At 39.4% G+C, this 27752-nt stretch overlaps 1 pseudogene; it reads right to left on the bottom strand.

The window, feature by feature from the left end:
- LOC140507352 (large ribosomal subunit protein eL42-like) overlaps positions 1 to 10348 on the bottom strand; it is a 112312-nt pseudogene extending 101964 nt beyond the window's left edge.
- Between the last annotated feature and the right edge of the window lie 17404 nt (positions 10349 to 27752).

Below are 27752 nucleotides of genomic sequence, written 5' to 3'. Positions count from 1 at the left end.
TGGTCAATATCCAAATAATCATGTAAATTTTGGGTCTCTTTCTTATTGGTAGGGATTATAAAATTGTGAATCTTTTACCGGACTTCCGAGAGAATCTCTCGCAGCTCCATATTGCATTGGATGCCCAAAATTTTATAGTTTAAGCTGGCCTTTGAATCTTTACAGGGTAAATTTCTCATCCTTTGCTTTTCATATTTTCAATTAAAAGTGTCAAAATCTTCCCTACTTCTCTTACATTTTCCCCCGATATTGTAATATCATTTGTATATCATTATATTTCATCTAAATGTTCAGCCACAACCCCATAACATAAAGGGGTTATGCAGATATCCTTGTGGCAAGCCTGTAAAAATACATTTGGGGCCCTGTCAAGCAAAAGCAAATTGGTCCCATTTTTTAGAATCTATTGGAAGAGTAAAGAAACATTGATTAAATCAATAACTGTAGCAAGTCCCATCATTTTACTGAATCCTTTCTATTAGGGAAATAGAACAGTAGCATACAAACCTTATTCAATTGTCTGTAATCCACTGTCATCCTCCATGTCCCATTTGACTTTCATCCTGCCCAGACAGGATTATTCTATCAAGTGGTTGTAGGGACTAACATGCCAGCTTCAACATAGTTCTTTATACAGAGAAGAAAGTGAGGTTGGTGACCTTGCACAACCCTCCCTCACTCAAATCAAAGTCATTTGCAAGTCGTGTCATCATCTTGATATCATGGTCCTCTTTGAGAATGAAAATCATACAATTCCTTCGTAGTATTGGTAATTTCAGCTTGCCTACCTAGCACAGGACACTGCTTTAAAGTAATTACTTTAGAAGGTTCAGGTAAAGTGATTGGGTCCATTTTTATTTTACCCACTAAAACTGTATTAATTCTTAACTTCCTTAGTTCAAATTGGTATCTTCTCTCAGGTAAATTTAGAGTCATGCCTCTCAATATATCTATTCTAATAATGTATTCAGGAATGAGCAAATTATCATGATATATTTTTTATTAGGCAATTTTACAACTTTTGTTGTTAGTTTGACTTCTCTCTTTGATATTTCAGCCCCTACCAGTCTTCTGATGGTGATAGGAGTTCCATGTTTAAACTTACCAGGGTTTCCATATATAAGGGAGTCAACCACTCTAGTATCTGTTTTTTTTTTTTAATTTTTTTATTTTTTTAATGTTTAACACTCACTGCCATACAATTGCGATTTTATCCCTCCCCACCCACCCCCCACTACCTCCCTCCCTCCCCACGACTGCATACAATTCTGTATAGATTCTACATATACTTTCCTATTGAGTATATTTTCACTATAGTCATGCTATGTAGTCAGACTAAGATAAATGAAAGAATCCGTATAACAAATCAGAACATGATACACAAAAACATACACATACACAAACATGATCTGCTACATTATGTGAGTGACTTCCATATTTCTCTCTCTGAGTGTGGAAGGCATTTTGCCTTGAGGTCCACCATTGGGATTTTTTTTTTTTTCAGAAGTTCTTGTGTTATTACAAAAATCTAAGTCTACCAGAAAAAACTCTCACACACTGTGGTTGTTGCTGTGCATAAAGTTCTCCTGGTTCTGCTCCTTTCACTCAGCATCAGGTCATATAAGTCCTTCCAGGCCTCTCTGAAGTCTTCTTGTTCATCATTTCTTATGGCACAATAGTACTCCATTACATTCATGTACCATAATTTATTCAGCCATTCCCCAATTGATGGACATCCCCTTGACCTCCAGTTTTTGTAGCCCTTTGGGCATAGTTCCAAATTGCTCTCCAGAATGGTTGGATGCGCTCACAGCTCCACCAACAATGAATTAGTGTTCCAACTCTCCCACATCCTCTCCAGCATTTATCATTTTCTTGTTCTGTCATGTTTGCCAATCTTATAGGTGTGATGTGGTACCTCAGAGTTGTTTTGATTTGCATCTCTCTAACCAATAGTGATTTAGAGCATTTTTTCATATGATTATAGATAGCTTTAATTTCTTCCTCTGAAAATTGCCTGTTCATATCCTTTGACCTCTAGTATCTGTTAATTCCCTAGTTACAGTATTTTATCTTTGTTCTCTCCTGTCCTGTCCCGTGCTGTTCTCTGGTGTTCTAACCAGGGGAAGGTACACTTCATGACCAAAAGCTGCCTTTTTTCTTTTGGGTTTACTAGCTATATTTCTTGCTCAAAGATCAAGCCTTCAACCCAATTCAATCTGGAAGTCATAGACTGGACAACAAGTCTCCACCCACCTAGCACAGAGTGAATGTAATTACTAAATAGTAATTGTTTCTCTTTTACCCAGGAACCCTGAGGGTCTTCCACTCCCAGTTTGATTTTTTAATTTTGGTTAAAGGGGCCATCCCTTGACCAACTATGCAAAGAAGCCTATTCATTGAATGAGTGTATCTCACTCAAAATGAGAATGTGATAAGATCGTAGCATGAAAGAGCCAGGGTCTCACATTGCATCCTGGGCCATCTCCAGTCACCCTGATGAATATCAAGCCACTGGACCCAGATTGCTCAGAAAAGAAAGTGAGGTTGGCGACCCTGCACAGCCCTCCCTCACTCAAATCAAAGTCAACTGCAAGTCATGTCATCATCTTGATGTCATGGTCCTCTTAAAGAACAAAGGACAAACACAAACTGAGAGAGTAGCAGTTTCTCTCCTTTTCTCCCTTCTCCTCTTCTATAATGTCCTGTCCTGACTTGTCCTCTGGTATTCTTCCCCGGGGGAGGTAAAGTCCATTGCCAAAAGGTGCCTTTTCTTCCTATGGGTTTACTGGCTACATTTCTTGCTCAAAGATCAAGCCTTAAACCCTATTCAATCTGGAGCACATACACTGGACAACAAGTTCCCACTCACTAGGTACAGAGTGAATGTATTTACTAAATAGTAATTGTTTCTCTTTTACCGAAGTCATGTCATGTCATCATGTCATGTCATTTTAGGGTTAGGGTTAGGGTTAGGGTTAGGGTATTCACGGCACTGGTGGTCACAATGAATATGCTGGTGTAGTTCTCAACTGCAAAATATGAAAGACTTGCCAGACAGAAAGCAAAAGAAAAACATTTATTTAACCACCAGAAAGCCAAATTCCAAAACCAGAAAGCAAAATCTGTCATGGTAACCAAGAAATTAATAAACATGATAGCGGCAGAGAACAAATCTATTCCCAAAGCTCCACAACTCCTTCCCACCCTCCACCAGGGCCTTCTCAGAAGCAGACACTAATGATCCTGAGCCTTACCGTGCTTACCTGCCTGCATTCTCTTTCCTCTGCCCTGACCATGCTCACTCACTTCCTTTTTTTTTTTTCACTTCCTTTCCCTTCCTGTTCCACTTCTTCAGGAAGCTTCTCCCACCACATGTCTGTTAGGCATCCAGGTGATTCAAACAGGTCACATGGGTATATTAACAAATGAGAAAGATCTTTCCATTTAAATTGCTATTACATTTGGCCCCAAGATCTTTCGTATTCATTATGTAGTTTGGAGGGACAATGAATTGTAACAGTGATAACAGAAAATAAGCATATAAAACAATTTCTTGGGCAGCTGGTATCAATAGAACTTTACAACAGTATAACAGGGACCACCCAAAATGAGGACATAAGACAATATCTTAGGGTGGGACTTGAGCACAAGCTCACCATCATTCCCCTTTAGAACGAATGGGACCTAAAATCTTAAGAGTAATGGGTGAAGGTCTCTTCTTCCATGGCTTCCTGCTGAAATTGGACATAGAGTGGTCTCTGCCTCAAGAGGTTCTATCTGAGACATCAGTTATTTAGCTGGCATCCAGAGTTTAGTCAAATTCTGGTCCACAGATTACACATCACAGTTGTGGATGAGGTATGACATCTGGCTTAAGTAGATCAGGTATCCACAGGTGGAGGGTACTAGGTTTGCTATAGATTCCTGTAAAGTAGAAACTGCACTTTTGCCTGTTTTAGACCTATTTTGAATATGCTATTTCCATTTAATTATGCTAGCTTCCTGTGCATGTCCAATTCCACAAAAAGCTAGGGTACTCATTACCCAGGTCACAATTGGGGTTTCAGGTTTTAATATTGTCTCATACTGTAAAGTCAGTTGTTCAGTCTCTACTGAAGCCTAAAATGTAGCTAACAACTGCTTTTCAAAAGGGATATATTGAGTTCAAGAGGAAGGGAGTTTTCTAGACCAAAATTCTAATTTGGCTTTCCTTTTTTTGCCGTAAACTCCAGTTTGCATATTCATCTTGTACAGTCACTTGCAATTCCACCAGGCCACTTTACATATGCCATAAATCTTGGGACACCCTTTGCTTCTTTAAAAGCTTTACTCTGGGGAGCCAAGATGGCAGAGTAGAAAGACAAACATACAGACGGTCTCCCCACACAGCCCATAAAATACCTGTAGAGAGGGACTCTCAACAACTTCTGGAGCAGCAGAAGTGGAGAACAACAGAGTGGAGGAGATTCGCAGCCCAGGGTGACCTGAAAGACCCACAGGAAATGTCGGTTGCACAGGTGGAGCAGAGCACAGAGCCCAGCCCAGCCTAGCCTTGGCCCCGTTGCCAGCTCACGAACAGTCCTTGGGGGCTGAATCTCTAGTCCCAGAATCCCCAGTCCCAGTAGTAGTGGTTCCCAGATCCCTCAACCCACAGTCACCAAAGTCAGTGACAGGGTACTTTCAGCTGGCCAAGAAAGGAGAAGGGCCTTCTCATAGCTCTGGCAGCAGGCAGTGGCCACAGACTCTGCACAGCAGCCTGTACAGACCACTCCATTGAAGAGAAGCATGAAAAGGTAAACAACAAAGAGAAGTCATAAGGGACTTACTAAAGTTGAACTGTTTACGTTCCTACATGGAAAGACAATATTTGTAACTCATGAAACTTTTCAGTATCTGGGTAGTTGGTGGGATTATACACACACACACACACACACACACACACACACAGAGAGAGAGAGAGACAGACAGACAGACAGAGATAGAGAGAGACAGAGAGAGAGCACAAGGTGATCTGAATAAGATGAGATTGTATCTTAAAATAATGAAATTAAGCAGTGAGAGAGAAATATAAGAAATATATTGGGAAGAGAAAGGGAGAAATGGAATGGGGCAAATCATCTCTCATAAAACAGGCAAGTAAAAGACTTTTCAGTGATGGGAAAAAGGGGAGAGGTGACAGAAAAAGCATGAAGTTTACTCTCATCATATTTAACTAAATGAAGGAATAAAATGCACTCATTTTGGTATGAAAACCTATCTTACAATACAGGATAGTGGGGGAGAAGAGGATAAGCAGGGTGGGGGGGATAATGGAAGGGAGGACAGTGGGAGGAGGGAGCAATTTTGGGGAGGGATAGGATCAAAAGAGAGAATAGAAGAAACGGAGGACAAGATAGGAGGGAGGGAAATATAGTTAGTCTCACACAACACGAATATTGTAGAAATCATTTGCAAAACTACACAGGTATGGCCTATATTGAATTGCTTGCCTTCCCGAAGGGAATGGGTGGGGAGGGAGGGATGAAGAGAAGTTGGAACTCAAAGTTTTAGGAACAACTGTCTAGTATTTTTCTTGCTACTAGGAAATAAGAAATACAGGTAATGGGGTATAGAAAGTTATTTGGCCCTACAGGACAAAAGAGAAGATGGGGACAAGGGAAGGGAGGGATGTTAGAAGAGAAGGCAGGTTGGTGATAGGGACAATTAGAATGCTTGGCGTTTTGAGGCGGGGGAGGGGAAAAATGGGAAGAAAATTTGGAACTCAAAATTTTGTGAAATGAGTGTTTAAAACTTAAATAAATAAATTTAAATTTAAAAGGCTTTACTCTGCTCACATCCCTATCAAATTCTTATTTCTTCCTAGTAATTTTATATAAGGATTTCAAAATTTGGCCAAGATGTGGTATGTGATGCTGACAATATCCAAATAATCCTATAAACTTTGGGGTCTCTTTCTTATTGTTGGGCATAGTAAAATCATGAATCTTTTTTCAGACTTATGGGAGAATCTCTTGCAGCCCCTGATTCCATTGCATACCCATAATATTTACTGTTTGAACTGGCCCTTCAATCTTTGCAGAATTAATCTCTCACCCTTAGTTTATCATATGCTCAATTAAAAATGCCCAACTCTTCACTTCTTTTACAATTTTTCCCTGTGACATAATATCATCTGCATAGTGGCTAGCACTATATAGATAGTACCACTATATATACACCAGGTAGCTCTAATTCATCCAAACGTCAGCCACAATCGTATGACAAATAGTAGGGCTATGCACATATCCTTGTGCCAAGCATGTAACAGTATATTGTTGGTCCTACTAAGTGAAAGCAAATTGGTCCCACTGTTTCGAATCTATTGGGATAGTGAAGAAAGCATTGGCTAAATCAATAACTGCATACCAAGTCCCATCGTATTTCTGGATCTTTTCTATTAAGGTAATGGTATTTGAAACAGTAGCATGCAAGGGAGGAGTGAACTTATTCAATTGTCTATAATCCACTGTCATCCTCCATGTCCCATGACTTTCATCCTGACCAGAAAAGACTATTCCATCAAGTGATTGTAAGGACTAACACTCCTACCTCAACATATTCTTTTATATTATCAGTAATTTCATCATGTTTACCTGGCACACAATATAGCTTTAAAGTAATCATTTCAGAAGTTTCATGTCAAGTGATTGAGTCCATTTTTATTTACTCACTAAAACTGTATTAATTCCTGTCTCTCTTACTGCAAATTGGTATCTCCACTGGGGTAAATTTAAAGTCATACCTCTCAATATATCTATTCCAATGATGTATTTAGGAATGGGTGCAACTACCATGGTATATTCTTTCTTAGGTAATTTTCCAATTTTCATTGTTAGTTTGACTTCTCTGACTGATATTTCAACCCCTTCAAGTTGTGTAATGGTGATATAACTTCTATGTTTAAACTTACCAGGGTTTCCATATATAAGGGAGGCCTCCACTCCAGTGTCTATTAGTGCCCTAGTTACAGTATTTCATTCATTTTTCCAATATATGGTCAAATGAAATCTGTTATCCTGCTTGTGTAGTTCTTTAATCTGAGCTGGGGCTCAGTCAATTTCTTATTGTCCCTGAAGGTGTAGATTCAGCAGTATGTATAGGGGAAATTCTAACTTCTATTTTCCATCTAGCATCAAGTCCCTTTTCTTGTACATTTTATATTGTTCAGTAGTTGGAATACCATTTGTGCTTCTGAAATCCACCACTACTCTCAACACAGCCGTAAACAATTCTTTCCTTGCTAATCTATTCTGACTCTGAAACTGCTGACTGTTTACTCTTCTCTCTCTTCCTAGGAATTTTATCTTTTCCCCAGTCTCCTAAGTCACTTAACTGTGAAATCTTGTCCAGCACCTCTGAAAGAGGGTGCTCCTTTCCCCCAATTATTAGAGTGTAGAGGGCTAAGGGGAGTGCAACTCCCATGATCAAGGCCATAACTGAAGCGAATCCTGTTCCCGTGGGACTTGTGCTTACATAAACCGTGGCAAAAGCTCTCCATGACCCTGGAACCTGATATTCCTGCACATACTGATGTTCTTGCAGAAAGTTGCAGTTGGTCCTGGGAACTCAGGAACTAGCTTTGGGAGCAGGATAAGCTTTGTTACTTGCTTTGGGTACAAGGATGTGGGTGAGTCATGGGATGAAATAATGTCATGAAATGGTGAAATAATGGAATGAGCTCAGCCTGCACGTGATTGTGGTTACAGCTCTTAAATATCCTGACCCTCTGTTGAATAAACAAATTGCTCTCTTGCTTTCCCACCTACCCCGGGTCTTTCAAATACTGTAAAAAAGGCTTCAATTGGGCATCTCAATGTTTTTTGGGAAATGGGAAAAAGGGTCTGGCCTTGGGCCCTCCAACAATAGGGATTGCAATGGCTTTGTATCCCTGCAAGCCAACAACTCATTATCAACCCCATGGTGAGGGATGAGAAACCCAGCTGGACAACTAAATCATATGACAGTCATGACTGTTCCAGTAAGGTCAGCATGCAATCACAGCTTTATCCCGGCCATGGGACAAAGGATAATTCCCATACTACGTATTCTTCCATTATTCTTTGATTGTTTAGCTATACTTTTCCTCAGGATAGAATGTGAATATCGCCAAATCACCCTCATTCATGCCCTGTATAACGGTGGAGAACAAATAAAGGAGGTTACCTTATACATCACAAGAATACTAGAGCAAAAAATTGCTAAAGACAATCAGGTAGTCATTATACAAACACAAAAGCCCATAGAACACACAGAACCAGAAACTAAAAAGAGTCAGGAATCAGGACAGATACAAATGTACTGGGAGCAGCAAATATGAGCAGCGAGACCCATCATGAAAATCAGGGTGGAAAGAAGAGAATTCGGTGGCCTTGTTGATACCCAGGGCCTGCAAATCAGTTTTTAGTAAGACATGGTGGCCACCCACATGGGAGACAACAGCCGCAGGGGCAAGCATGTATGGCATAGGGACCATAAGAAACCCAGAAATTAGCACTAGATACTTGAGTTGGGAACATGAAGGAAAGAAAGGGGAGTTTTGGCCCTATGTACTTGAAACCCTACCACTGAATTTGTGGGGCAGAGACCTCCTAAAACAATTGGGAGTTACCTTGAAGACACATTTGTACTAAGGGCCACTGTTGAGCCACCACACACCCTCGTATGCATCGAACAGTGAGTGGCCCCTTCCCCAAGAGAAACTGGAGGCGTTAAAACAGCTAGTACACGGACAACTGGGGAAAGGTCACATAGAATGCACCAACAGCCCATACAATTCTCCTGTATTTGTTATAAAGAAAAAATTTGAACACTGGAGATTGCTTACACACCTCAGAAAAGTCAATAAAATCATGGAACCTATAAGAAACTTACAACCTGATTAGCCAACACTCACCATGATCCCCAGAGAATGGCCTCTTTGGGTCATAGACCTCAAAGACTGTTTCTATAGTATTCCTTTACATCCCAAAGATTGTAAATACTTTGCATTTTCCATATCATCGTTCAATTTTTCAGAGCCATATCAAAGGTATCAACGGAAAGTACTGCCACAGGGGACGAAAAGTAGCCCCACCTTATGTCAAGCATTTGTGATAAAACCTTTACAGAAAATCAGAACATTATTTCCAGAGACATACATCATACATTGTATGGATGATATACTTTGTGCACACCCTAACACAGAAGTACTGGAGACCGTCCTACAAAGGACAAAAAGGGAATTGAATCAATGGGGATTTGTCATAGCCCCTGAGAAAATACAAAGAAAACCCTTATTTCACTACCTAGGATTCCAAGTATAAGACACAGTTATTCGACCACAAAAATTGAATTACGAAAGAATGGTTTGAAAACGTTAAACTACTTCCAGAAACTTCTGGGGGATATCAATTGTCTCCCACCCACTATTGAGATACTAAATCGTAAGTTAACAGAGCTGTTTGATGTTTGCAAAGGAGATTCTGGTCTCAATTCTCCTCGAGAACTTACAGAGGCAGCCAGGAGACAGGGGAGATAGAGGAGGCTATCCAGTTGAAACAAATTAAGCGATGGAATCCAGAAAAAGGCTGTGAGATTTCCATCATTGCCACTCCCAATACACCCCTGGGGTCTATCCATGAGGGAGAAAATATCTATGAGCGGGGATTTCCATTGGCACAAGCAAAGAAGTCACTAAGTACTTACCCTCAGTTGATCACTCACACAGTCAAAAAGTTGATAAAAAGAGGGATACAAGTGACTGGGAAATGGCCTATAGAAGTACATCTTCCATATACCCAAGCACAGGTGGAGGATCTGTTCAGCACAGATAATGACTGGCAGGTGTTGTTAACCATCTACCATGGCAAGGTTGATAGTAGGCACCCTTCAAAAGTGTTGCAAATAATGTAAGCACACGAGTGGAGACTTCCAAGAATAGTAGCACCCCTTCAAGGGGCACTCAATATGTTTACAAATGCAACTAAAGATTGTCAGGCTGCATATTATGTACCCGAGAAACAACAATACAGGATAATAACTACTCCTTTTGCATCCACTCAAAAGAACAAATTGTATGTTATTCTATGTGCCATCCAAGAAATTAAGCCAGAGCTCAACAAAATATCAGATAGCAAATATGCTGTGTATACCTGTGTATACACTGTGTATGCATAGAGACTGTACAACTTAGGGATCAAGGTACCGAAGTGACACAGTTACTCTACATCGTACAACAATGCATTAGACAAAGATGGAATCCTCTCTATGTCATGCATATACCTTCACACACCTCCCTAACTGGTCCACTATCAGAAGGCAATGCCATTGCGAACGAATTACTTACTATGTCATTTGTAGAAGCCCAACAATCACATCAGCAGTTTCATCAGCCATCACTCATGCTGCATTGGCAATTTGACATTACTAGGGAGCAAGCTAGACAAATAGTCAGGAACTGCCCTATGTGTGCCACATTCTCACCGCCTCCTCTTACCTCCACATATCCCCCAGGCATTCGTCCTCTAGTTTGTGGCAAATGGACATCACTCACTTCCCGGAATTTGAGAAACATAAATTTCTTCATGTGTCTGTCAACACTTGTTATGCTTTCACCATTGCAACACCTCTTTCTGGAAAATCCACCAAACACGTGATCACACACTTGTTTGATGCCTTTGCCTTTGTTGGTATTCCAAGGGCAGTTAAGACTGACAATGGGCCTACATGTACCTCCACAGCATTTAAAGAATTTTGTCTCACTTTGCGTTTGCAGCATACCACCTACATCCCCTACAACCCTACAGGGCAAGCAATTGTTGAACACCACAGCGATATAAAGACTGTCCTTTCCAAACAAAAGGAAAGGGGAGTGCTGATCAGCAGCACTCTGTGCACAACAGAATAAATAAAGCCCTATACACCATTAATTTTTTGATGCCAAATGAGAACGGTGTTACACCTGCCCAGAGACACTGGGATAGAGAAAAACCATCATTACAAAACAGGCCTGATTACCCTTTGGGTCCTGTGGAAGGAGACAAAAACAGAGCAGTGGCAGGGCCCCCACAGATTGACAACCTTGGGGTGAGGATATGCTTGTGTTTCCACAGGGAAATATGGGAAAGAAGGCACGATGACGTTCTGGGTACCAGAAAAGAATATCCATCCTGTCTCTAGAGGTGAAGAAAATGAGGATCGGAAAAGGCACACTCCCCTTCCCCCAGAGAGTCTGCCCCAGATATCAGGCCAACAAATTGGTGGCCATGGTGACTCCCCTGTTTGCTGCCCTACAGATAACTGCCAGTAAAACCAAAGGAGAGGAAACTCAGAAGCAATGGGTTTTTTTGCACAATTCACCATGGGTTAGGGAGGTCACTTGGGGAGAAAACCTGCAATCATTATGAAAGGGAACGGTAGCTTCTATTTTGCACCTGCACATTTGCAAACCCAAACCCACACTGCTTCAGCTATTAAATATAATTTTACTGGCCTCGTGTCACAAGCCCCCATATGCTTTATGAAGTATAATAGTACCACCAGTCTTTGCATTGTATTAGAGAGGGTTACTCAGGCAGTATATTTTCCTCCTGATTATAATTGCATAGAGACATGGAATGTGACGTTTACAGGGAATCAAAAGATGGCCAGACCATGAGCAAGTGCCCTTGGAGAAAAGAACTGGAATGATGTGTCATTCAAACATCTGTTTACAGCACTGATGGGTTGTCTTCAAAGTTGGTCATATGCTGGGGGACAGGCCTCATTTGGGGGGTGGGTGATATTGGAATGTGACCCATTGGAGAGGGGAATACCCAACGATATGGAGAACAGCATGGCGGGCAAGCCCCAAGACGTCGACAATGAGACATTGCCTTGGACCTTGTTTGGGGGAACCTGATAAACAGGCATGGAAGGCTATGGTAGCCATGGGCCAGGCTGAAATTGTTAAGTATGTTTTTCATAAGTGTTCTAGAGGAGGGAGTAGCAGTTTTACTAAGTTGCTTCAGCTGCAAACTTGTATTGCAGGAAAATTTGCTTTTATGATAGTTCACAAGGATAGTTTAAATGTGCAGAAAAATGAATATGGGTGGAATATTACAGCTATTAATGCCATACAAACAGAATGCATAAGTCTCAATGTGACACATAATGATGTAGTGTTTATAATGAGACCCCACTTTGCTTTGTTTCCAGTAAATGTAACCAATTGGTATGCATCACCCACAGAAGAGACTTTCCACCATCTAATTGTTAAGATGAGGCAAAAACAATGTATTAGCTGTATTTTTATGGGAGTTACACGTTTATTTCATTGCTCACTTCTATTATAGCCTTAGGAATGTCACTTGGCAACATGCAAAATAATATAGTGCACCCACAATATGTAGAGGAAGTAGTAAGAAATGTGAGCAGAGGGCTTGAGCTCCAATCCAAAATTAATCTGAAATTGTATAAAGAACTCAATGCCCTAAAAGATACCGTCCAGGCAATAGGAGATGACCTGGATATCCTAGAAGCATGGTTAGTCATGAAATGTGATTATAGATTTAACTTCTTTTGTGTAACCCTAGGAATGTATAATGGTAGTAATTATAACTGGACAAATATTAGAAACCACCTCAATGGAATATGGGAAAACAGTTCGGTGGCATTGGATATTAATATCCTTCATAAATTAGCCATAGAAATAAATAAGGCTGCAGAAGAAGAGCTGAATCCATATAGGACAGCTGAAGAAATACAGAAATAGTTCAGAAATGTAAATCCCCTTGAATCTCTTACACATTGGCTCATGTCTATGATACTCTTGCTTGGAAAAATTGTCTTACTGCTCCTTTGTGGGCCTCCCATTGTGAGGTTTCTGAAGTTACAATAAAAGAAAGGGGGAGATGTAGAAGGCTAAGGGGAGTGCGGGTCCCATGATCAAGGCCATAGCTGAGGTGTGTTCCCGTGGGACTTGTGTTTACATAAACCGTGGCAAAAGCTCTTCATGACCCTGGAACCTGATGTTCCTGCAGATACTGACGTTCTTGCAGAAAGTTGCAGTTAGGCCTGGGAACTCAGGGACTAGCTTTGGGAGCAGGATAACCTTCGTTACTTGCTTTGGGTACAAGGATGTGGGTGAGTCATGGGATGGTGAAGTAATGTCATGAGATGGTGAAATAATGGAATGAGCTCAGCCTACACGAGATTGTGTTTATAGCCCTTAAATACCCTGACCCTCAGTTGAATAAAAGGATTTCTCTCTTGCTCTCTGGCCTGTCTCCGATCTTTCTTCTCACTGCTCACCAAAGTGCTCCACAGATGCTGGTCGCCCGTGGCATTAGAGTCAAAACGAAATGCTTGTAAGTAGGAGGAACTATCTTCACTTTTACATTCCTATAGCAAATTGAAAAGGGAGTATCATAGTATGCATCTGCATTTCTGGTTATTATGGCGATCAGTCTTCATTACCTCCTCCTTTAACTTTCTTACACAGTCCCTAAGTGAATACCAGGGTCTATCTCTACTAAGCCACAGAGTCAGTAGTATACTGCCTACTGCATCCTCCTCCAACCAAAGTTAATAGATTCATTGCATTGTTACCTCCTTGTATGTGGTAATCTCTAAAAGTTTGATATGCAAAAACATTCTAATACCTGTAAATTTTAACAAAACCACACTATCTATAGATTCTCTTCTGGTCCCTTCATCACTGCTTCTCACTTTCAAAGATATTAACAATTGTCCAGTTCTTTGGGTCAATCAACTCAAAATATCAGTGACTTCCTGCTGAGTAAAATCCGTAATTATTTCTCTAAACCCTGTGCTACCTTCTTGGTTCTCGTTTTTGTGAATCACTATTGGGTGTCCTTCTGCCTGAGAAATTTCTCCCTCTAACACTATTTCACTTCCTTTCTCTGACTTCCTTATGTCAGGCTGGGTCTGTATAAAGGTTATATGTGAATTTCCTTTGTCAGCTTTTAGCTTCTTCTGAGCTAAATGAACATTCTTTCCTATCACCTGAGATCCCCCCACCCCCAGCTTGCTCTTTTAAAGTAGAGTCCAAAGACTGAGAATTCTCATGCAAACTCTTTATCCAACTGAAATTTTTTCTTTTTTTCTTTTGCTATTAATATTCTCATTTTTTAAAATTATTTTTTAATGTTTAACAATCACTGCCATACAATTGAGATTTTATCCCCTGCACACTTACCCCCTACTAGCCCCCTCCCTCCCCATGACTGCATACAGTTCTGTATACGTTCTACATATACTTTCCTATTGAGTACATTTTCACTATAGTCATGCTATGTAGTCGGACTAAAATAAATGGAAGAAATCATATAACACATCAAAACATGATACACAAAAACATACACATACACAAACATGATCTGCTGCATTCTGCGAATGACTTTCATATTTCTTTCTCTGAGTGTGGAAGGCATTTTGCCTTAGAGAACCATCATTGGGATTTTATTATTTTTTTTTTAAGAAGTTCTTGCGTTATTACAAAATTCCAAGTCTACCAGAAAAAACTCTCACACACTGTGGTCGTTGCTGTGCACAAAGTTCTCCTGGTTCTGCTCCTTTCACTCAGCATCAGGTCATATAAGTCCTTCCAGGCCTCTCTGAAGTCTTCTTGTTCATCATTTCTTATGGCACAATAGTACTCCATTACATTCATGTACCATAATTTATTCAGCCATTCCCCAATTGATGGACATCCCCTTGACCTCCAGTTTTTGGCAACTAAAAAGAGTGCTGCTATAAATATTTTTGTACATGTGGGACCCTTTCCCATTTTTATGATCTCTTGGGGATACAGTCCGAGTAGCGATATTGCTGGGTCAAAGGGTACGCACATTTTTGTAGCCTTTTGGGCATAGTTCCAAATTGCTCTCCAGAATGGTAGGATGCGCTCGCAGCTCCACCAACAATGAATTAGTGTTCCAACTCTCCCACATCCTCTCCAGCATTTATCATTTTCTTGTTCTGTCATGTTTGCCAATCTTATAGGTGTGATGTGGTACCTCAGAGTTGTTTTGATTTGCATCTCTCTAATCAACAGTGATTTAGAGCATTTTTTCATATTATTATAGATAGCTTTAATTTCTTCCTCTGAAGATTGCCTGTTCATATCCTTTGACCAATTATCAATTGGGGAATGACTTGTATGATTGTGCATTTGAGTCAGTTCTCTATATATTCTAGAAATGAGGCCTTTATCCCCGAGCTCAGCTGTAAAAATTCTTTCCCAATTTACTACACCCCTCTGGATTTTGGTTGCATTGGGTTTGGTTGTGCAAAACCTTCTCAGTTTAATGTAATCAAAATGATCCATTTTGCATTTCATAATGCTTTCTATCTCTTCTTTAGTAAAAAATTCTTCCCTTCTCCATAAATCTGATAAATACACTATTCCTTGCTTCTCCAGTTTATTCATGGTATCAATCTTTATACCTAAATCACGTACCCATTTGGACTTTATTCTTGTATATGGTGTCAGGTATGGGTCTATGCCTAATTTCCAACACACTGTTATCCAGTTTTTCCAGAAATTTTTGTCAAACAGTGAGTTCTTATCCCAGAAGCTGGGATCCTTGGGTTTATCAAACAGAAGGTTGCTATAGTCCTTGCCTACTGCGTCTTGAGTGCCAAGTCTATTCCACTTGTCTACCTCTCTGTTTCTTAGCCAATACCAAGTGGTTTTGATAACTGCTGCTTTATAGTACAATTTGAGGTCTGGTAGCGCTAGGCCACCTTCCCAAGCATTTCTTTTCATTAGTCCCTTTGATATTCTGGACCTTTTGTTTTTCCAAATGAATTTTGATATTATTTTATCCAGCTCTAGAAAGTAATTGTCTGATAGTTTAATTTGTATGGCACTAAATAAGTAAATTAATTTAGGTAGAATTGTCATTTTTATTTTATTAGCACGATCTACCCATGAGCAACTAATGTTTTTCCACTTACTTAAATCTGACTTTATTTGTGCAAAAAGTGTCTTGTAATTGTGTTCATATAATCCCTGGGTTTGTTTTGGCAGGTAAACTCCTAAGTATTTTATACTGTCTACCCTACCTTTAAATGGAATTTCTCTTTCTATCTCTTGTTGTTGGACTATGTTGCTAATATATAGGAACGCAGAAGATTTGTGTGTGTTTATTTTGTAACCTGCAACTTTGCCAAAGTTGTTTATTATTTCAAGTAATTTTTTACTTGAATCTCTGGGATTCTCTAAGTAAATCATCATATCATCTGCAAAGAGTGATAACTTAGTTTCTTCTTTGGCTATTTTAATTCCTTCAATACCTTTATCTAGTCTAATTGCTATAGCTAACATTTCTAGTACCATATTGAATAATAGTGGTGATAATGGACATCCTTGTTTCACCCCTGATCTTATTGGGAATGCATCTAGCTTATCCCCATTGCATATAATGCTTGCTGAAGGTTTTAGGTAGATACTGCTTATTATTTTATGGAAAGTTCCCTTTATTCCTACGTTCTCCAGTGTTTTCAGTAGGAATGGGTGTTGTATTTTGTCAAAAGCTTTTTCTGTGTCTATTGAGATAATCTTGTGGTTTTTGTTAGCTTTGTTGTTGATGTGATCGATAATGCTAATAGGTTTCCTAATATTGAACAAGCCCTGTAATCCTGGTATGAATCCTACCGGATCATAATGTATTAATCTCGTGATTAGATGCTGTATTCGTTTTGCTAAAATCTTCTTTAATATTTTGGCGTCTATATTCATTAGGGAAATTGGTCTATAATATTCTTTCTCTGTTTTCTCTCTTCCTGGTTTGGGTATCAAAACCATATTTGTATCATAGAAAGAATTTGGGAGGACTCCTTCTTCCCCAATTTTAAAAAATACCCTATATAGTATTGGAATTAACTGTTCTTTAAATGTTTGATAGAATTCACTTGTGAATCCATCTGGCACTGGAGATTTTTTCCTAGGCAGTTCATTGATGGCTTGTTCAATTTCTTTTTCTGAGATGGGGTTGTTTAGGTATTAAACTTCCTCTTCTGTTAATCTGGGCAATTTGTATTTTTTAAAATATTCATCCATCTCGTTTAGATTATCCAATTTGTGGGCATAAAGTTGGGCAAAGCAGTTTCTAATTATTGTTTTAATTTCCACCTCATTGGAGGTGAGTTCACCCCTTTCATTTTTAATATTAGTAATTTGATTTTCTTCTTTCTTTTTTTAATCAGATTGACCAAAGGTTTATCAATTTTATTAGTCTTTTCATAAAACCAACTATTGGTTTTATTTATCAATTCAATAGTTTTCGTAATTTCAATTTTATTAATCTCTCCTTTGGTTTTCAATATTTCTAATTTGGTATTTACTTGGGGATTTTCAATTTGTTCTTTTTCTAGCTTTTTCAACTTCAAGCGGAAGTCATTGACCTCCTCTTTCTCTATTTTATTTATGTAAGCATTCAAAGATATAAAACTTCCCCTAATAACTGCTTTTGCAGTATCCCATAAGATTTGGTATGTTGTCTCATTATTGTCATTCTCTTGAATGAAATTGTTGATTGTTTCTATGATTTCTTCTTTAACCCAACCCTTCTTTAGGATTAGATTATTTAGTTTCCAATTGATTTTTGGTTTATATTTCCATGGCCTTTTATTACATATAATTTTTAATGCATTATGATCTGAGAAGGATGCATTGATTATCTGTACCTTTCTGCACTGGATTGTGAGATTTTTATGTCCTAGTACATGGTCAATTTTTGTAAATGTTCCATGTACCACTGAGAAAAAGGTATATTCCTTTCTATTCCCATTCAATTTTCTCCAAAGATCTATCATATCTCCCTTATCCAGAGTTTTATTTACCTCCTTAACCTCTTTCTTGTTTATTTTGAGGTTAGATTTATCGAGTTCAGAGAGCGGGAGGTTGAGGTCCCCCACTAGTATAGTTTTGCTGTCAATTTCTTCCTTCAACTCCCCCAACCTCGCCTCTAAGAATCTGGATGCTATACCACTTGGAGCATACATGTTTAGTAATGATACTGCTTCGTTGTCTATGGTGCCTTTTAGCAGGATATAGTTTCCATCCTTATCCCTTTTGATTAGATCTATTTCTGCTTTTGCTTTGTCTGAGATTAGGATTGCAACTCCTGCCTTTCTTACATGAGCTGAAGCACAATATATTCTGCTCTATCCTTTGACCTTTATCCTATGTGTATCCCCCCGTTTCAAATGTGTTTCTTGTAAGCAGCATATTGTTGGATTATGGCTTTTAATCCATTCTGCTATCCGTCTCCGTTTTATGGGAGAATTCATTCCATTCACATTCACAGTTATGATTACAATCTGTGTATTTCCCTCCATCCTCTTTCCCACCATTTGTGCTTTTAGCTCTCCCGTCTCCCCTCCCCTCCTCAATAGTATTCGCTTTTCACCCCCTCCTCCTGCAGCCTTCCCTTCCTTCCTTTAGTCCCCCTCCCTTTTACTCCCCTTTACTCTTATTGCTTCTTCCCTCCCTTTTAGCCTCCCTCCCCTTTCTTCCCCCTTCCCCTCCTACTATCTATAGAGCTAGTTAGGATTATCTACTTAAGATTATTTTTCCCTCTTTTGAACAAATCAGATGAGAGTACCTCTCAAACAATGCTCATCTCCCTCCCCTCCTTCTCTCTACTATAGTTTTGTACTTCTTCCTGTGATGTAATTTGCCATTTTCTGCTTCCTCCTTTTCACACCTCTTATTACAATCCCTTCTCATACTTAAATCATATTTTTGACATGACATCATTTACTTTATACCCGTTCCCTCCACATATATCCTTTTTATCCTAATAGCTGCACAGTTCTCAAGATTAACAGGTATCATCTTCTCTTATAAGGAGGTAAACAGTTTGCCCCAATTGAGTAATAAGTTTTTGTTTGTGTTTTTCGTCCCCTGTTTACCTTTTTATGATTCTTTTGAGACCTGCATTTGAAGATCAAATTGTCTATTGAGTTCTGGCGTTTTGGTCAGGAAGCTCTGGAAATCCCTTATTTCGTTGAATGATTTTCTCCTTGCCTGAAATGTTATGCTGAACTTTGCTGCGTAGTTGATCCTTGGTAGAAATCCCAACTCCTTTGCCTTACGGAATATTGGGTTCCAATTCTTTCGATCTTTTAATGTAGAAGCTGCAAGGTCCTGTGTGATCCTGACTGTATGTCCTTGATATTTGAATTGTTTCTTTCTGGCTGCTTGTAGTATTTTCTCCTTCACTTGATAGCTCTGGAATTTGGCAACGATATTTCTTGGGGTTTTGAGTTTGGGATCCCTTTCCGGTGGGGAACGGTGGATTCTTTCGATGACTATTTTGCCCTCTGAGTCTAGTACTTCCGGGCAGTTTTCCTTGATGATTTCCTGGAAGATATTGTCCAGACTCTTTTCTTCATCATGGGTTTCTGGCAGGCCAATAATTCTTAAATTTTCTCTTCTGGATCTATTTTCCAGGTCAGTTGTTTTTCCAATTAAATATTTTACATTTTCTTCTATCATTTCATTCTTTAGATTTTGTTTGACTGATTCTTGCTGCCTCATTGAGTCATTAGTTTCTACTTGCCCAATTCTAATCTTCATCATATTATTTTCTTCAGTTAACTTTTGCATCTCCTTTTCCATCTGGCCATTTTTCCCTTTAAGGAGCTATTTTCTCCATTTATTTTTTGTACTTCCTTTTCCATTCGACCAATTTTCTCAGTTAGGTTTTGTGTTTCCTTTTCCATTTGATCAATTTTCCCAATTAGGTTTTGGGTTTCCTTTTCCATTTGATTAACTCTTCCTTTTAGGGAATTATTTTCTCCAGTTAACTTTTAAACTTCCTTTTCCATTTGTTCAATTTTCCTTTTCAAAGTGATGTTCTCATCAGTGAATTCTTTTTTTATAATTTTAAAATCATTGGCCAGGTTTTCTTCTATTACCTTCTTCATCTGTTCCAGGAAAGCTAGTTGTGCTTGCAAGAGGTTCATAGTCCCTTCTGAAGTTTCAGATGGAAGTACAGTCTCAGCTCTGACCTCTTTGACGTTTGTGTTTTGGTCCTTATCCCCACAGAAAGATTCTATGGTTTTTTCTCCCTTCTGCTTTTTCCTTTTCATGTTGTTGGCTGAGTGTTGTAGCTTCTGGTTCTTTCAGTCAGAAGGTATAGAACTTTATGTTGAGCTGATGTGTGAAAATGCTAAAAGCAGGTTTTTGTTTTTTGTTTCCCAGATCAACCCTGGGTTTAGCTTGTTAAGTGTGTGGGAGGGGTGGTCTGGTCACAGGAGATATCCTCAGCTGTACTGAGGGAAAGGCAAGCTCTGGGGATGGTGATCCCAGCTTCCCTATTGTCTTCCCTTTTCCCCTGGAGGACTGAGGCACGCCTAGATGCTAATGCGTGTTCCCACCCCTCCTGTGGTTCCTATCCTGGTGCTGAGGCTTGCCTGCGTCTCAGTGCAAATTTTCTCTGCCCTGGGTCCTCTGTCCTTCCGGATTGTCCCCGCCACATTAGGAAGAATCCCCCTTTGCTATTTTCCTATCTTCTGGTGTTATGAGACTATTTGCCCCCTTCTGATGTTCCCGCTGCTCCAGGATTTTTCTGGGGAAATATTTTATGGTTCTTTCACGGCCATCAGTGGGGAGGAGAGAGCATTTACTGATCACTCCGCCATCCTGGCTCCTGGAAGTTCAAGTAGGTGACTTCTCAGAGTTTAGTCTTCCGGCTGAAGGTTTCAAGAGCTGCTGCGCTGATATCTGGCGCTCAGCGGCTCTCATCGGCTCGGTTTGGCTGGTCTCCTGCTTCGCTGGTTCCGCCCGTGGCTCTCAGGCTTCTCAGGCCCCTTCTACCCCGCTGCGCTGACTGCACTGCGCTGTGCGCTGGGGGCTCACCCCCGCAGAACAGATATTTCCCGTGGACCTTCCAGTCGAACCTGGGCTCCGAATCTGTCAAAGTCTGTCATCCACTGGATTCCGCACCTCCAAAGTTTGGTCAGATTCTCCTTTCAGAGGTATCCAGAAGAATTTGTCCAGGAGCTTAGGTGAGTCGTTGCTTTCACTCCGCCATCTTGGCTCCGCCCCCTGAAATTTTTTCTTAAGCACTTAGTCTCTGCTTTAACACATAATATGGTAAGTTGTTAAGAAAATCCAGCCTCTCCTTCTTACCTATACCAGCTCCTTCCCTAAGCCAAATGGAAAACAATTGCCAGCAGTTGCAAACACCATAAATATATATAGATACACATATACATATATGCATCACACACATACACATGTACACACACATATAACACTCATAACTCATTGCAAAATATTGTAACATATTTAACTTTTAAATTATGTTTTGTTAGGGGCAATTTTGAGAAACCCAGCTTAAAAGTCAGGTAAGGCCTGGGTTCAAGGGTTATTTCTTTTTTTTTGTCATGTTACATAGAAGAATTATAATGAATGCCAGAAGTCATGAGAAAAGAAAACAACAAAACAAAAGAGAAAAGATTCTGCTTCACTCTGCCATTCATCTCTGGGTGTGGATAGCATTTTCAATCATGAGTCCTTTGGAAAACTTTTAGGTTCTTACATTCCTGGGAAGGGCTAATCCTATCAAAATCAGTCCTTGAACGCTGTCTGTTACTGTATATAACGTTCTGTTTCTGTTCACTTCACTCAGCATCGGTTCATAAAAGTCTTTGTAGGTTTTCCCAAAATTTGTCAGCTCCTCATTACTTATAGCACAATAGTATCCCTTTACATTCATATACCACATCTTATTCAGTTCTCAACTGATGGGCATCCCCTCGATTTCCAGTTCTTCACCACCACAAAAAGAGATGCTATAAGTATTTTTCTACACGTGGGTACTTTTTCTATTTTTATGATTTCTTTGGGAAACAGCCCTAGAATTGATATTGCTGCAACAAAAGGTATGCACATTTTTTTAAATTTTACATTTATTTATTTAACTTTTAACATTCATTTTCACAAAATTTTTGGTTCCGAATTTTATCCCCTTTTGTCCCCTCCCCTCACCCCAAAACACCGAGGATTCTAATTGCCGCTATCACCAATCTGGTCTCTCTTCTATCATCCCTCTCTGCCCTTGTCTCCATCTTCTCTTTTGTCCTGTAGGGCCAAATAACTTTCTATACCCCTTTACCTGTATTTCTTATTTCCTAGCAGCAAGAACAGTACTCGACAGTTGTTCCTAAACCTTTGAGTTCCAACTTCTTTTCCTCCCTCCCTCCCCGCCTCTTGCCTTTGGAAGGCAAGCAATTCAATATAGGCCAAATGTGTGTAGTTTTGCAAATGACTTCCATAATAGTCATGTTGTATAAGACTAACTATATTTCCCTCCATCCTATCCTGTCCCCCATTACTTCTATTCTCTCTTTTGATCCTGTCCCTCCCCATGAGTGTCGACCTCAAATTGCTCCCTCCTCCCCATGCCCTCGCTTCCATCATCCCCCCCACCCTGCTTATCCCCTTATCCCTCACTTTCCTGTATTGTAAGATAGGTTTTCATACCAAAATGAGTGTGCATTTTATCCCTTCCTTTAGTGGAATGTGATGAGAGTAAACTTCATGTTTTTCTCTCACCTCCCCTCTTTATCCCTCCTCTAATAAGTCTTTTGCTTGCCTCTTTTATGAGAGATAATTTGCCCCATTCCATTTCTCCCTTTCTCCTCCCAATATTTCTCTCTCACTGCTTGATTTCATTTTTTTAAGGTATGATCCCATCCTCTTCAATTCACTCTGTGCATTCTGTCTCTATGTGTGTGTGCATGTACGTGTGCATGTGTGTGTGTAATCCCACCCAGTACCCAGATACTGAATAGTTTCAAGAGTTATAAGTATTGTCTTTCCATGTAGGAGTGTAAACAGTTCAACTTTTCCAAGTCCCTTATGACTTCTCTTTGCTGTTTACCTTTTCATGCTTCTCTTCACTCTTGTGGTTGAAAGTCATATTTTCTTTTCATCTCTGGTCTTTTCATCAAGAATGCTTGAAAGTCCTCTACTTCATTGAAAGACCAATTTTTCCCCTGAAGTATTATACTCAGTTTTTCTGGGTAGGTGATTCTTGCTTTTAGTCTTATTTCCTTTGACTTCTGGAATATCCTATTCCATGCCCTTTGATCCCTTAATGTAGAAGCTGCTAGATCTTGTGTTATCCTGATTGTATTTCCACAATACTTGAATTGTTTCTTTCTAGCTGCTTGCAATATTTTCTCGTTGACCTGGAAACTCTGGAATTTGGCCACAATGTTCCTAGGAGTTTCTCTTTTTGGATCTCTTTCAGGCGGTGTTCTGTCGATTCCTTGAATACTTATTTTGCCCTCTGGTTCTAGAATCTCAGGGCAGTTTTCCTTGATAATTTCATGAAAGATGATGTCTAGGCTCTTTCTTTGATCCTGGCTTTCAGGCAGTCCCATTTTTCCAATGAGATACTTCACATTATCTTCCATTTTTTCTTTCTTTTGGTTTTGTTTTGTGATTTCTTGGTTTCTCATAAAGTCATTGGCCTCTATCTGTTCCATTCTAATTTTGAAAGAACTATTTTCTTCAGTGAGCTTTTGAATCTCCTTTTCCATTTGGCTAATTCTGCTTCTGAAAGCATTCTTCTCCTCATTGGCTTTTTGAACCTCTTTTGCCATTTGAGTTATCCTATTTTACTTTTTTTGAAAGAACTATTTTCTTCAGTGAGCTTTTGAATCTCCTTTTCCATTTGGCTAATTCTGCTTTTGAAAGCATTCTTCTCATCATTGGCTTTTTGAACCTCTTTGGCAATTGAGTTAGCTTATTTTTCAAGTTGTTATTTTCTTCAGCATTTTTTGGGGTCTCCTTTAGCAGGGTGCTGACCTGCTGTTCATGCTTTGACTGCATGTCTCTCATTTCTTTTCCCAGATTTTCCTCCACCTCTCTTACTTGATTTTCAAAATTCTTTTTGAGCTCTTCCATGGCTTGAGCCCACTGGGTGGGCTGGGATACAGAAACCTTGACTTTTATGTCTTTGCCTGATGGTAAGCATTGTTCTTCCTCATCAGAAAGGAAGGGAGGAAATGCCTGTTCCCCAAGAAAGTAACCTTCTATAGTCCTATTTCTTTTCCCTTTTCTGGGCATTTTCCCAGCCAGTGAATTGACCTCTGAATATTCTCCTCACACCCACCTCGCCTCCTGATCCTCCCAGCCAGCGCTTGAGGTCTGAGATTCAAATGCTGCTTCCTAGCCTCAGGGCTTTTGGCGGGGGCAGGGATGCTATTCACTGTGAGATTAAGTTCAGGTGCTCAGGTTGGGGCAGGTCCGCCTCAACGGGCTCAGTTCCCTCAGGGGGTTTATGCAGAGACCTTCAACAATGGATCCAGGCTCCTGCCTGCTTGGGGAGCCCTGGTCTGCTGCTGCCTCAGCTGCTGCCTCCCAAGGGGGCCTGAGTTATGGGGGCACCCCACTCCCCTCTCGACCCGCTAAAGAGAGCCTCTCACCGACCCTTGTCACCTGTGGGTGGAGGGATCCGTGTGGCCACTGGAGATTCCGTCTCTGAAGCCCACTTGGATCTGCTCTTTTTGCCGCGGGCGCGGCAGGGCTGTGCTGGGGTCCCATTCCGCAGCGCCCAGTCTGTGGCGTGAAGGACCTTTTGTGAGAGGTTTGCAGGTCCCTCTGGAACAGAAATCTCATCTGCTCCGTTGTTCTGTGGCTTCTGCTTCTCCAGAATTTGTTGGGAGTTCTGTTTTACAGATATTTTATGGGCTATGGGTTTGGAGCTAGCGTATGTGTGTCTTTCTACTCTACCGTCTTGGCTTCGCCCCAGGTATGCACATTTTTATAACCCTTTGGGTGTAGTTCAAAATTTCTCTCCAGAATGTTTGGATCAGTTCACAGCTCCACCAGCAATGAATTAGTGTTCCAGCTCCCCCACATCTTCTTCAACATTTATGATCTTCCTATTTTTTTTCATGTTAGCCAACGAAATTTTTGTAATGTGGTATCTCAGAGTTGTTTGCATTTACATCTCTCTAATCAATAGTGATTTAGAGAATTTTTTTATATGACTATAAATAGCTATAATTTCTTCCTCTGACAACAGTCTATTCATATCCTTTTACCGTTTATCAACTGGAGAATGTGACATTCTATTTCTTACATACATTGTATAAGCCAAGGCATTTAACCATTCAGTTTTTCCAAGCAAATCTCTAAGACTGTAAGTTGCAGAGTAGTATTGATGAAAATAATTTTCTCATTGGAAGATTTATATGCTAATGAAATCAGAGATTCAGTTCAAAACATAGGAAATTTAAAGGATCATTTGGTAATTCTAGATTTTATATTCAGAAATTTCAGCTTTAAAAATTTTTTAACTGCTTAAGTACTGGAATATATTGCCAAGCACAATGAGTGACAAAACAAGAAAAAGTCTTTAAAGGGCTGATATTAAAATGTGCCCAAAACTAATCATAGTAACACTTCAATATGCAAATGTGCTTGTGATAGCACTGATGTAGATTTTCTAATAGCCTTGGTTTCTTATCCATCCACATTTTCCTATCTTGTTTGATTCTTACCCATATATGGCAAATCCTTCCCAGAATTTTTAACCAATACCTAGAAACCCTCTTTCATTGAATTGTGGATTGGACATCCTTCATGACAATGGTGGATATTATTTGCAAATATACCTCCATTTGACCAGGGTTTTAAACATTTTGTGTTTGTTAGTGCAGCACTCAGGATGTCTATAAACTTTCCACAGGAAAGTCACCCACCCATTTTGTACCTATTGCTTTGTTAATATTTTTTATGCCAAAGATGGAAAAGAGTGAATACTTGAATTTATGAACTATAGGTACAAACTTTTATAGAGTAGAAACTTCTGCTTTAGAAGGAAAATCAAAGAAAATAGTCCTTTCATATATACTTCAGGAAGAAAGGGGGACAGATTAAAAAAAAAAGACCATGAAATCTAAAGAAAAACAAAAGCACTTATGTTGAGTTCAGGACTCCACAGAAACATAGTGCAAAACATGGGAAAAATGAGCAATCTCAGGAAATCAGCACAAGTACAGAGACTTCCTAAGTCTTTCAGAATTCTGCCCGTGGATGATCCAAGGGTACCTAAAGCCTGCAGCACTCTGATGAAGGCTCTCTAGATGGATGGAAAACCCTTACTTCTCTGACTTGAGATATCTGAGTTGGAGTAGGGGTAAGCAGGAGAAAGGAATAAATATTCATATTTATGTACCAGATATTATGTTAAGCACTTTGTATTTGTTCTCATTTGATCCTCACAACAACCTTATAAGATGGGTGCTGTTATTACCTCTATTTTACAGTTGACAAAGCTAAGGCAGACAGATTTATTGACGTGACGATGGTAACACAGCTTGTAAGTGTTTGAGGCCAGATTTGAACAGATTTTCCTGAATTCAGATCTAATGCTTTATCCACTGTGGCACCTGGCTAATCCAGCACTTTGGCTGGAGAATCTCTAGGAATTCCTGAATATTACTAATCTTTAACTTGGAAGAATAAAGCAAGGCCTAAGACCTTTCAGCACTGTGAACACTAATGAACCAGAGGAGGTGGAAAGAATCGAGGAAAATGATGTTAGGGAGAAAGACAGCCTGAAAACTCCATCATAGAGTGTAAGAATGGTTGGATACCGGCCCTAGCACAAAATCTCAAATCATTGACAGAGTATATAGATATGTGTAGTATATATGTAATATATGTAAGTAGAAAATGACACCAAACATAGTGAAGAAATACTATGAGTTAAGAGAAACCCAAGAGGCAATGGAGTTGTATAATAAGTACAAAAAGAACTTAATAAAAAGTAAAGTGTTTGGTCACAAAAACAACAAGAGTGACTGGAATAAATAAAACAAGAGAATAAAATGAAATTCTAAGTAAAACAACATCTCAGGAGAAAATCAAAGAAATAACAAGCCTGAAATTACACAGAAAGGAACTAAGAGAAATTAATAATTCCTGGATACAACAAGAAACATTAAAAGAAAATAAAGAGATGAGAGCAGAGGAATAAAAAGAGAAGTGAGTTTTGGGGAAAAGATAATGAGTTGTGTTTTAGATGTGTTGAATTCGAGGTGCCTATGGGGTTAATCATCTATTCCAACCTGTTAAGTTAACAGAGTGGGAAATTGAAACCCTGGAAATTAAGTGATTTGTTCATAGTCACACAGGTAGTATTCATGAAAGATAGTATCTGAATGCAGAAAGAGCACTACTGTTTTCAATGAACTTGATATTTCAAGGCTATGATGTTTCTTGCACACTGAAAATTCACAAAAAAAATGGAATGAGTAAACTCTACTATGACAGTGCAAACTTGATTCTCACAGGGTGGGAAAAGTTATGAAACTAATGTTGTCTCTCCACAACATTACAGATATATTGATTCAGGTAGTTTTGCCAGTGAATTAGTTGACCGTGATAATAAATAAACCCTCACTAGACAAGATGCAAGGCAAATATAATAGCATTTTAGTTGGATACAACATAAAACTAGGCATACTAAAAATTCAATTTGGCATACACAGCAGGGATACCATGTTGAAACTTTACTGTTAATTAAAATTCCAATTTGCTGTGAAAAATATCAATATTTCACATTTAAAATGTAGTCAAATGACTGTTAATTCACAACCAGACAAGGACTTTTATCTCACCTTGGAATTCTTTTCATGGGTCCAGCCTTATGTAATTAAAGTAACACAGATTCATTTTCTTCTTTGTAAATTCT

Source organism: Notamacropus eugenii, chromosome 1 (assembly GCF_028372415.1).
Source record: "Notamacropus eugenii isolate mMacEug1 chromosome 1, mMacEug1.pri_v2, whole genome shotgun sequence".
Classification (NCBI taxonomy): domain Eukaryota; kingdom Metazoa; phylum Chordata; class Mammalia; order Diprotodontia; family Macropodidae; genus Notamacropus; species Notamacropus eugenii.
The sequence above is the reverse complement of the archived record's forward strand: the minus strand, read 5'-3'. Positions and strand labels throughout refer to the sequence as shown.